Genomic DNA, 12,468 nt, shown 5'->3' with positions numbered 1-12,468 from the left:
GGCATGAATATAAACAGATATAGGACAAGTTATTTCTCCCATATCATTTTACCCACATAGAATTTCCAAAGTAAAAAAGTAGCAAAATCTTTCCCTGACAGTTAGCCAGTCAGCTGAATCACCCACTTCCTTGAGAAGACTTCTAATATTATATCCAATCGTTTTATAATACAGAAACAGGGGACTTCTACAGACATTTATGTTTTACAGAAGCAGTTAATCGTTCACTTGTCACACCAAACTGCACTAGATTCTTGAATGGGAAGATGGCTTATCTCACTGACAGTTGCTAATGAAACAAAAGTTGCCAGCACTTTTGCAATGTTAATGTTAACTGTGGCTAACATATAAAATGAGGTTTCAGTTTCAATATTGCCTTTTTATTTCTTTTTCAATCTACCCACATGTCCTTCCTCAAAGATGCACATCTCTGTTCTCTCCTCAGCAGCTCAGAACTCAATGCAATCCAGACAATAAGCATGAACTGCATGTAGGTCTATTTCCTTAAAAGATATGTGATGTTATCCTTCTGTCAAAGCATCCATTGACAGGCACATCTCCCTCAGTGGAGGCAATGCTATATCAAACTTGTGACACAGCAGGGTGTTTTATGGTAGTTTTTTTTCACTCTGAAACTATAAATGCATCCCCAACCTCAACATAAAGGTAATCAGCTCAGGTTTACCAAATCTTAAAAAAAACAATATGCTTTCAGTATAACTATCTGCCAAAAAGACTGAATTTAACTTCAGATTGATTAATTGATTGATATGCTTTATTAAGCAGGTAAGTTAACTGGTCTTAGGACCATTTTCAGCTGTGACTGGAGCCACATAGGTCAAAACATAAAATTTGCTGTAATGTACACATGTGCAAAGGCACAATATACAATGTAGTGTACAAATAAAAGATAAAAAATAAGCATAGTACTTCACATATAATACATGGGGTGTAAACAGTCAACAGTCAAAAGACCAATAAGCTGGAGATCAAAAATAAACTAAAGCTTTGTAAGTGGAAGAACAAGACTTCAGTGAGGGATTAATGCACAATAAACCAGTTAATAGTTCGGAAATCATAATACAGAAAACTTGGTACAATAAAGTTTAAATAAATATGTAGAAAACTAAGTTAAAATGTGTTTTGGATCTGCATAAGATGCATAGATGTTTGTAGGTAAGAAGTGCATAGAATGCCAAGAAGTAAATGATGGTGGTAACAAAATTAAGAAAGAAAAGGGAAAAAAGAAAAAAAATCTTCCCTTTTATCAAATAGAAGGTAAACTTATAATTCAGAGATGATAGCTGAATAAGTAATGTGTGTAAGTAGGTTAACCTTCATCTCTAAAGCAGTTACATTTACATTCTGTCTGCAAGAGGAATTTCCATTTGTTTATAGCATTAGTAAAATCTTTTAATGCTCCTGATTTCTTCTAGGATAGTGTTCTAAGTTAATTCATGGGTTCAGTCTTTGAAAAAGACCTCACAGTAGCAGAAAGCTTAAATGCAGGTCTAGATAGGATGAAGGTGTTGGATTCTTTAAGGGTGTTAGCCTGTTGTTTGTGGAAGAACCTGGTTTTAAGTGGTGGGCAGTATCTATTGTGCAATTTTTGATTTCTAAGTAGGTGTGTCCTATCAATAGCATGTAGCCATCTGCATTTAAAATTTGTTACATAAGGATGTTCCCTACTATTAGACTGATGAATATATTTCAATAGTTTGTTTTCTGTAGTTTGCAACAAAGAAGTTTTGTGAGAGAAAGCAAGTGAAATAATTGGGAGTGCTTATTCAAGCCTAGGAAGTACATTAATGGCCAGGGCTCATTTTGCTTCTATAATTAGTAAATTAAAAATGTGGCATGCATACAGAACCCTACAGCAGCAGCCCTGATATAATGGTACAGGAGTCTATTTGAGAATTTAGGCCAGAAACCCTTAATGTTATCTTACAACAACTTTTAAACTATGCAATAGCATTGCCAGAAAAGTCACAGGCAGAAAGTTTATTAATTAGCAGGCTATGACTGATTGCTCCGAAGGGACATATCACATTCAAAAATAGTACCTGTCATGAATCTACCACCTATGTTGTCAGAAATAAGATTAGAAAGTGTATAAATATCTGTATGAGTACTACAACAAGGTCAAATGCCATGTTGTCTTTCATTCAGAATATCACATTCATGAAACTTTACATCAATATTGTATAAAGTTTGTATATAGTATCTGTCATTTTTGTGACTAGTTTGTATTACTTTTATGTTCCGCTATTGGTTGTAATTGTTACATTTTTGCCCCAGTCCCCCTCAGTAAAGCACACCATACCAAATGGCATTTGATGACCTTTATATGAAACTTTACGTCAATATTGTAGAAAGTTAGTATATAGTATGTCATTTTTGTGACTAGTTTGTATTACTTTTGTGTTCCACTATTGGTTATAATCGTTACATTTTTGTCCCAGTCTCCTTCAATAACACACCACACCAAATGACATTTAATGACCTTCATTAAACTTCCACAAATACAATTTTATTGAACAACATTTTAATTTATTAATCACAGCATGAACATCCATGTAACCTTTACCAGGCAGCATATCCTCTCTCACCCTGTCCAAGTAAGCAGCATCATTACCACCACTCACTTACTCTTACTTATCAAAGCAGTGTCCCATCACTCACTTTCATCCCCCAAACTCATTGAATCAACACTCGAGACCAGAGGGGGACTAGAAGGACAAGCCTGTCCCTCTTCTCCACTTAAGCACCCAACCACAAAATTATCCCCCACAACCTCAAAAAAAAAAGAGGGAGGGAGGGCAGGTATCAAGTTCATTCCTAAATCTGATCCTTAATCTGGCTACACTCACAAAAAAACACCTACACCTCCTCACAGCTACCTCTCTTCCTCCCCAACCCTCCTCTCTTGTAATTTAACCCTTCTATTACCAACACACTATCTACCACCTTCTACTTCCAACCCAGACCTAACATCCACTCCCCCCCACTCCCTGAGAGACTAACCCCCCCCCCTTTTTATCATTCTTTCATAACCTTCAACCACTGAAGGTGTCCCTGAACAAATTGGTTTGTCCCAAAGCCTCATTTGTTGTAACCCAGATGAGCCTGCAATTGATCATGCTATATCAGTTCTCTACCCCAGTAGCTAAAATATTAATAAATATATTCCAGTATTTGGTTTTAGAATAATTTCTCAAGTAGTTTTGCAAGGAGAGACAGACTTGCAATAAATCTATAATCACAGCCACATATGGGTAGCAAAGTGAGTTATATTAAACCTGATTAAACTTAATAAAAGTCTGAACTTTAAATCAAAAATTCACTAGAAATTAGCAAACATATTGAACATTACTGCATGCCAACATAAATCCCTCAGCCATTCCCCTAGAAAGATCAAGACTTGGTAGGAAAATAAGATGGCCCATCTTGTCACTTCATGGTTCAAAATAGCTCTTGTTTCTGCTGTTAAAGATCTTCCTTGTTAAGTGACCATTCTATAGTCTTTCAAGGAATATATACTGATACAATCCAGAGCTATTTCAACAGGAGAATTACAGTATTCATGAGCTTTTTGGATGCTACGTTAATAACACGGGAAACAAATTTTCACTAGCTTGCACGATCAGCTTGTAGCCTACCAGATCTTTGATTTGCATCTGAAACAAAAACACCTTCTTTTTAATCCATTTTAGTATTCTTGCATACTAGGTGCAACCTAACAGAGCAGAGGTCTCAAACTCAAATGACTAGAGGGTCACTTGAGGTTAACTGCATTAAGCAGAGAGCTGTAGACAAAAATAAATAAATTAAAATGTAGAAATTCAGTGCATTATCTTGACAGATTACATTAAACATCTTTGTATCCACCCAAAATAAGACAGATAAATTTCCAGTTATCCATAATTGAGCACATGAAAAAAACTTCAGGAGATGGAACAACAAGTTTATAATAAAAATGCCTGACTTACAAACTTTAACCCAGGAGATTGGGTATTGATATCAATGTCATATAAGGAGAAAAATTTCTGGGTAAGTGGTAAAGGACATTTGAGGCAATTGAAAAAATAATTGCAGTAAAATATATAGTTAAATACCCAGGAAAGAAAAACATAAAGCAAATCAATCACATCAATGTACTGAAGTCATGGAAGAATCTATGGTGAGCTTGAAAGCTGAAGTTCAGAATAAATCACAGAATCTCTTTATTGAACTTTACCTAAAGGAGTATTTGTCAAAATATGAAAGTAAGAAATAACTAAAATGACCTTTATCATGAAACATAGGAGTATTCTTTATCACACCCCTGAAACCATGGAAAATTATATACAAATGCATCCAAAGTAGGTCTGGAAGCAGTGCTGCCCTAAGGTAATCAGGGTGAGAAACACCCATATGTTATGTCAGCAGAAAACTAAACACTGCTGAAAAAGATATTCAGCAATAGAGACGGAATGATTCAAAGTGTAGCAGGTTTTCTGTTTCTTAAAATACAATTTATCAGTTCAGCGTTAAAATCTGATAAGTGATCATGTCCCATTATAATAGCTGAGTAAACAGACAGATGGCAATACAATGTTGTGATTGTGATGATGGGCGCTATGCTTCCATCCCTTCAAGTACACAGTGACCCACAGTCCTGCCTACTTAATAGGGATGTTACTGGGTTAGCAATGTTCTACAGTCCATCACCCTCTGTACAAAAACAAAGGTTTTGTGCTTGCAAGGGGTAGTTGCAACATCTTGTGTATGAGTAGGGGAAAGATACCTTTATGTGTGCCTTCTATCTGGAAAATTCTCACACTAAGGTAGAAAGATCATTAAATGTATTGGCTAGTAATGAGAAGTCAGTTATCAGTTTGCTTCCTATATAAATGAAAGCACCCTGGAAGGCTGGAATCAGGAAGAGAGTTCCTTAAATGAAAGTACAGCACAAGAAAAAGTAGGGGATTTACTCAAAGAGTCGTAAAGTCTGACAGCCTAGTTGGGATTTCTTGTGGATGTGTTCAGAGATGTTGGGGTCTGGCACAATGGTTAAGATGTTTACCTTACAGACACAATGTGCACCTCTGAATCTAAGACTAATCTCAAGTGAAGATTTCTTTTCTTATTGTCATAGTTGGGGAGAAGACCTGGCAGGTCCTACAAGTAAATTGTATGAATCACCTGATTGCTGGATGGGCTGTATGAACCTTTATGGTGGAGAAACCCTATGATACTGTTTCTTTTGTGGAGCTATACAGTAAACCTGTGTTTTATATATTCACTGACTCCAGTGTCTTGCAGACTTACAGTGTATTTTTTTCAAGTGTAGTTTGCATATTTTCATAGTTATTATTTCAGAATACTGCATTTGTTTATCAATGTAACCTTTAGGCAAAGTGTTTTTTTCTGTTAAATATTTAGTCATATTTTTATTTTGCTGTTATAGTAAGGTTTTGCTGGGGCTACTATAGAAGATATATCAGTGTTTCACTTTTATCACTATTGGGTGACCTTGAAGTAAGTGTATATGTAAGTGAATTGGGCTGGAGGGGTAAACTCCCCTATGTATGTACTTATCTTGATTTCTTTTATTGAGTTGGAAGAAAACTGTCTGGAGGTACTTGCTGAATTAGTTTATATTGTATATAGTGTCAATGTGTGATTAATATTTTATTTGGGAAAAATAATGTAGCCATTTGTCAAAAGGTATCTTGGGAGAGGTCACCTTTATTATGCATGTTGTTCACAGGCATCTGAAATGGTATATCATTTTGTGGCATAGCATAGGTCATGCATTTGGGCTGTTGCATTGTCAGGAAGTAATTAACTAATTTTTATTTCCTCTGTGGCAAATTCATTAAAGGTGAAACTACAAATAAGTAGTAGTAAATTGCACAGAGTTGTTTTAAGTAGAATTGTTTAATTAGCAAAAATGCAGTTTCTTTCTGGAGTTCTTAGGAATATGAGATTTTGAAGCATATGACCGTATTATCAACATTTTAAACAAGTCAAAAATCAAGACAACAACATAAACAGCATTTTTTAGAGGACAAGCCTCCTGGCACCCCCCCCCCTGATAATTATATACACCAACTCCAAGATTACTATACAGTGGGGAACAGGCACATTTCCAAATCCTCCCTGTACTACGAGCTTAGGAAAATCCATTTGACTTTTTAAAATGTTTATCATGTGGTCTCAACCATGTGAATTTCAACATTTTAAAATTTCTATCAATTAAACAAAATGCTGAAATGCAAAATATTAAAAAGGGGAATTTGCCCTTTCCCCACCGTTGTGCAGTCCCAGAGCTAATATATTTAATTAGCATGTGGTGTAGAGGAGGTCGCTTTCCTGCATTAAAAAGGTTTCAGTATTTTGAGTTTTCAATATTTTGATCTGAAAGCTTTATGAATCACACACACATACAAATATATATATATATATATATATATATATATATATATATATATATATATAGTTATGTAGAATGCTCATTTTATTGTCAGAGTTCATTGATTTCACCTTACATCTAAATTTCTGTTTGCAGGAGATTTCAGACAACAGATCAAATGTTTCTGTGTCTGTGAGCTGTGTTTGTGTGCAAGTAAGAAGTGTTTTGTTGTAAGGCAGAAGCTTTCAGATGTAACAACCATATTGGCAGCAGGAGTGGGAGTAGGAATGTGTGTGTGTGTGTGTGTGTGTGTGTGTGTGTGTGTGTGTGTGTGTGTGTGTGTGTGTGTGTGTGTGTGTGTGTTTGCAGGTTATTGTTAGAGTAAGGGTAGATAAAGGGATAGCTTTAGCATTTTGTTTCTTTGATGGCATGTGTGTGTGTGTATGTCTGCATGTGTGGTGCATGTGTATGTGTGTGTGTGGGGGGGGGTTGGTAGAATAATATGTAGATTTGGGGATGGGGCAGCAACAAGCTTAGGATTAGGGTTAGCATACACAAGTAAGATGGTAGAGGGAGGCAAAGTACCATCCTTATGTGTTACACTAACCTTAACCCTAAACCAAAATCTGCCTCTGCATCTAACCAACCCCAGTCGAACAGCTTGGCTCTTGATGTAAATTTCTTGGCGTCCATGTCTTGAACACATAATCATCTGGTTATGATCACAGACCTGATCATAATCTGTGTTATAAATAGAGCTTTCTGATTATGCTCTGAAATTGAGAGAACAATAACCCTGTTAAAGTGAGGTTCTTACATATGATTCTTGCTAGAAAAAAGCTTGTTAGAACAAGGTTTTCATGAGTGGATTTTTCTGCTACAACTGTGTGAACCTCACTGTGTTACACACTTTGCAATCAGTAGATAACTGCACAGGAAACCAGCTAATAGCTCTAAAATCTGTAAAACACCTCATGCTGCTAAACAAATATAAACCATTTATAATTGTTGGATATGTTGCATTGTCACACTTATTTTTTAAAAAATGTTAGACATGTTGTATTGCCAGACTTATTTTTCAAACTATTACATCAGGGCAGCTAAAACTATACATATGTCACAAAGGAATTATGATCAGATCTCCAGTCGCAGTCATTTGTTATGCATTCTAAAAATGGATTCAATAAATTCATCTCTTGAGCTTTGCTCCTGAGATGATTTTTTTAATCCATTTGTCAGTCATATAACAATTTAGATATGATTGGAGACCCAATCAAAATCTTATGTTTTATAGCCAGTTTAGATTCATAGGTTCATATACAAGGCTACTGGCCCAGAGGCCCTTATAATCCTAGCCAAGACTTTCACCCATGTTTCCTCAAATGATGAACCTCAAACTTAGAAATGAATGCAAACATCACACTGCCATACAGATGGCAGTTACCAAGCAACTCCACTGGAAAGTAAGCAGCAGCTTTAAAAGTTGTAATGCATCACCCCCTGCAACAAAAATATTAGCCAGAAGTGAAGTACGTGACTAATCAATGACTTTCACAGCTGTTATACAGCTCAAACTGCTACACAACCTCTGTTTTTTTTTATTTTTTAACTGAACCTGTCACATATTACAAAAGATAATGATTGGCTCTCCAATCACAACACATTGTTATGTGTTTTCAAAATGCTTGTAAAGAAACTCACCTCATTAAATTGTCTGTCAAGGTAAATTTCTTGTTGTATATTTCCTAAACATATAACAATGTGGTTATGTTCAGAAACTCTATCATACCCCTCTATGTAACTCAGAATACACAAAATAGTTCTGTGCTCCATAGCAGACATCCCAAGATCAACAATTCACAGTTTCAGTGCAGGATAAGAAACAGGAAATGCACTACAATCTTGCAGTCATTCTTTATAATAAAACAGAGATGGAAAGAAGGAAACAAGGTTAGTGGGGAGATAGCTCAAGAAGTACTTAGATATATTTCAGATGTTTATAAAGTCTGTATATTTTAACACTGGGTTAGTGTTTCATCTGAAGCCTAACTGCTACATGCCTTTCATTTTGGAAGGAATATGACTTTATACCCCTAAGCTGAGTTTTCTAAAACTTTAGTACAGGATTATTGCTCACTGCCAGATGCACAGACTCACTCAGTATACAAATAGAAACAGAGGGAATTAAACCTTGGTCTATAAGACAAAGCTTGTTAGCAGCCCATAGTCTTAGCTCTCTCTCTTGTGTGTCTAGCCTTTTTAACAATCTGATAAACAATTATTTATAATTTTTATAACTTTAGGAAATTATATTTTCAGGATAATATCTCTGCTCACAAGTTGTTATACTGTTGCTGCACGTTTCCATCATGAAAGGTGATTTCCAAAACTGATGGCAACAATTTCAAGGAAGCGCTTGAAGACTAATGACAGTCATACCTTATGAAGCAGTAGCATAATATTGGTAGATTTAGTACTTTTTTTTGGAAAATGTTTACATATGCATGTGCAAATGTAGCAACATTTAAATTCATAAATACATGACTTATAACAGATTCCTGTATTATGAAATAAAGCTTTCAAAATGCCAATTTATTCAAATAACAACTTGAAAGCAGTAGCAATCGTATTTAAGACAGACAGAAATGTGTTTCTGCTATCTCAAAATCATATGTAACTTTCAGTGGAAGGACATTTAACACCAAATACAATATCAAATTAAAGATTCTGTCACCTTACCTGCTTTATTAAAAGCTGTGTCTAAATGGTAGTTCTGGAAGTTTGTGCAGAGAATTAAGGGTATGAGCTGTTAATGAGCTGTTTCCAGTAGTTTGGTGTTTGAGTCCGTCACCTTCCATTTGCTTACTGCCTGAGTCTGGGCAAAAAAATCACTTAATCAGACAGTGCTCTTGGGCAAATAAGAAACTGGGGTATGTTTGTCAGTGATCTCCTGGACTGCATGCCTGTTAACTACCCATGAACCTACTAGGAGATATTCTGTCGATCAAGAGAGAGTGAGTAATGTCTGCCTAGTAATCAATTTTACTCTGACAGTTAGCATAGTGGATGAAAGCTATGAGCTGTTTCCTGTTGCCAGGGTTTAATTTCCTAATACGTGTCACTGAACAAATCGTTTAACTAGACATTGCTCTGAGGCAGCTGGGAAACTGGACCAGCCTTTTCAATGGTCTCCTAGGCTGCATATCTTGTAACTACCCATGAACCTATGAAAATATAGATGCCAAGTTATAAGCTCTGTAAAACAACCAGGTGTGTGTATTATACAGATATTACTGCACTCCCAAGAAACTGTAAGATACGTACCCTTCAGGCTTGTACCCTAGGAGAGTGAAGTTATCTACTCAATGAAGACATTGTCATGATGTTTTTTGTTTCCCTCCTGCTTCACTAGTCTTTACAGCTACCCAGCCCTCCCTCCATTGCTGGATCAACCAGCCTCTCCTACTGCCACCGGACTAACTCTGTGACAGGAGCAGAACCAAAGTGCATCCTGGGGGATGGTTCCATTGGCTGCTTTCACAGGGGATTTTTTTTTCATTTACGACCTACCCCTTGCTATCTCCCCTGCATTCCCCTCTCATATCCAAAGACTACTACTTTTATGGACCACACCACCCATCAAGGAACGCCTAGATGAATGCCACACCCCCTGGGATGAACACACTCATCCTTCCTTGCCAGTGTCTCAGACACCTGAGCTTCTCAATGAGCCCAGGTTGACTGGACCATAGTTATGGCTTTATCCCTTTACACCATGGCACTGGCTTAGCATCTTCATGCCTTTTTGCTTAATTTTAACTTTCATAATTTTAATGCCTGAACATCAGCTCCAAACTTTTACATTAAGAGTGATAGAATTGGCACATTTTGCTTTGGCATATTTTTTCTATGCTAATAATAGCTACAGGAGATGAAAAGGCAAGCAGAAATAAAAAGTGCAGGTGCTATATTTACTGCACACATTTCAGGTGGCTTTATTAACCATAATGTACTAGTGGCTTGATGTTCTAACAAGTCATAATACCTACAGTCATTGAGAATTATGACCTTGGCAAGTTGTACCACCTCAGGCTCTTTAGGAATTACTGACTTATTAAGGCCTCAGCTGCAACTAACAGGAATGATGGCATATTATAAATATCCACACCTGGATCTGAACACATGGAGACATAAAAATATGCCTCTAAAAAGATTAAAAACTGTTCAATGCAGAAAAATCCTTGTCTGATCAGATCACAGTTCCAGGTATACAGTTTATGCTTTAACATTGTTACAAATGTCTGTACATGCATTTTATCTTGGAGTGCAACCATACTAAATTTCAAATAAATCTAAAAAGATCACCGCAATAACTGGTATCAAGAAATCATTGCTCGATGGGCATCATTTTGTCTAGCTTTACCTTGTGCCCCAAGAAGTCACTTTATAGGTAAACTTTAAAGACAGAGTCTAGTTGTGTTTATTTTCTGTATGGGGAAACCCGCATCTCATGACTGTTTAAATCACTTTGGAAGTTCTATATGTATCCTTCTCACAGCCGAAATGCTGAAGCATTTCTAGTGACCATATATTATTCCTGTTTTATTTGCTAAAAAGGCAAAATTAGTACAAGATAACTGAAGATAGGAAGCATGTATGCAATTGTCTGTTTTCCACTGAAGCACATACCTGTTTCTGTCTTTATTGAAAATAGCAGGTTGTTACCAAGAAAACTGTATACTTTAACTGTACTCACTTTTAGATTACTTGTTACTTGTATGACATAAATGAATCTTTTCCCACTTGATGTCTGCTGAACATATGAAATATTACAAGGAGGGGACGTCCTTACTAAAATGGGTCAAACCAGCTTTTCCAATTTATTTATAATTCTGATAATAGATTCACTATTTGATGCAGCTAGGAGATATTGTCTGATTATTTTTATTCAAGAGAAAATATGTTAAGAATTATGTCAGATGCAGCTAGGACTACAAAAGGTCTTTGTCAAATAAATATTATTTTTCTTTCAAAAGGTAAGTTGTAGTGAAGTCATGTCAAAAGTTAGGAATGGACTTTCAGTGCAGCAAATAAGAGGTAGTGTGAAACACAATAAACCAGTTTGGGTAAAAAATATTCACTGCTAAGATTTACTGGCATTTTAAGCTTCTTGTAATTAATGGTGGTCTCATTTGTCTCTCACTGTTTGCTTTTGAGTTTAATCTTCACTTGCATGTTTCTTGCCCAGTCTTTCAGCTTGTGTTTTTAATTTATTTTCTTTTCTATCTCTCTGGTTTAAAGTGTTTGCCTTTCCTCTGTTTTCACAGCCTTTCTGCCTTTAGTTTTAATTTTTTCTGCCTCTTCTTTGTTTGTTCAGCCCTTTTTTCCTGTCTTTGGGTTTAATTTTTTCCTTCACTTTGTTTTCTCAGCGTTCTTTGCTATCTTTGAGCCTCTGCAGATGTGAAGTGTTGTTAAATCTGCAGCAGATGGAAAGAGCCACAGACTGGTTGGAGACAACAGTGTGACCCAAAATTAAAAGTACTCCATTTCATAATGCAAAGGGTACATGGAGCTACTTGGAGACATAAAGAACAATTTGGCACTGCGCCATGCTTTTGAGCAGTGCTAGTGTAAGCAAAACAGTACAAGCATGCACTTACACATATCCAGACAATGTATATAGGCATGTGTAATAACATGGCAAAGTATGGGATAATGTAATTTCCCTACTATGTGTTATATTCTGAGGGCATCCTTAAGATCAGTCTTAGAAGACAAATACCCAGCAGAACCATCATGTGTTAAAATTTAATTTAAAATATTTTGTATTAACCTTAAAGAAACAAAAATTATTAGCACCAATGATTTTTTTTCAAACATATTTTCTTTATGGCTGAAATGAAAGCACTAAGCAATCAGTCTTCAGACCATGTCAAGCCTAGTCAATAAATTATATTCAAGAGTTCCCATCAGCCTGAAGAAGTGCAACACAATATAAACTGGGGAAAAATATGGGGCTGCTCATATAGCAAAAATAAAAATATTCATTATAAAGCAATATTATCAAGCAG

This window comes from Protopterus annectens, chromosome 4.part0 (assembly GCF_019279795.1).
Source record: "Protopterus annectens isolate FY-2018-M chromosome 4.part0, PAN1.0, whole genome shotgun sequence".
Classification (NCBI taxonomy): Eukaryota; Metazoa; Chordata; order Ceratodontiformes; family Protopteridae; genus Protopterus; species Protopterus annectens.
Note: the sequence above shows the minus strand (reverse complement) of the source record.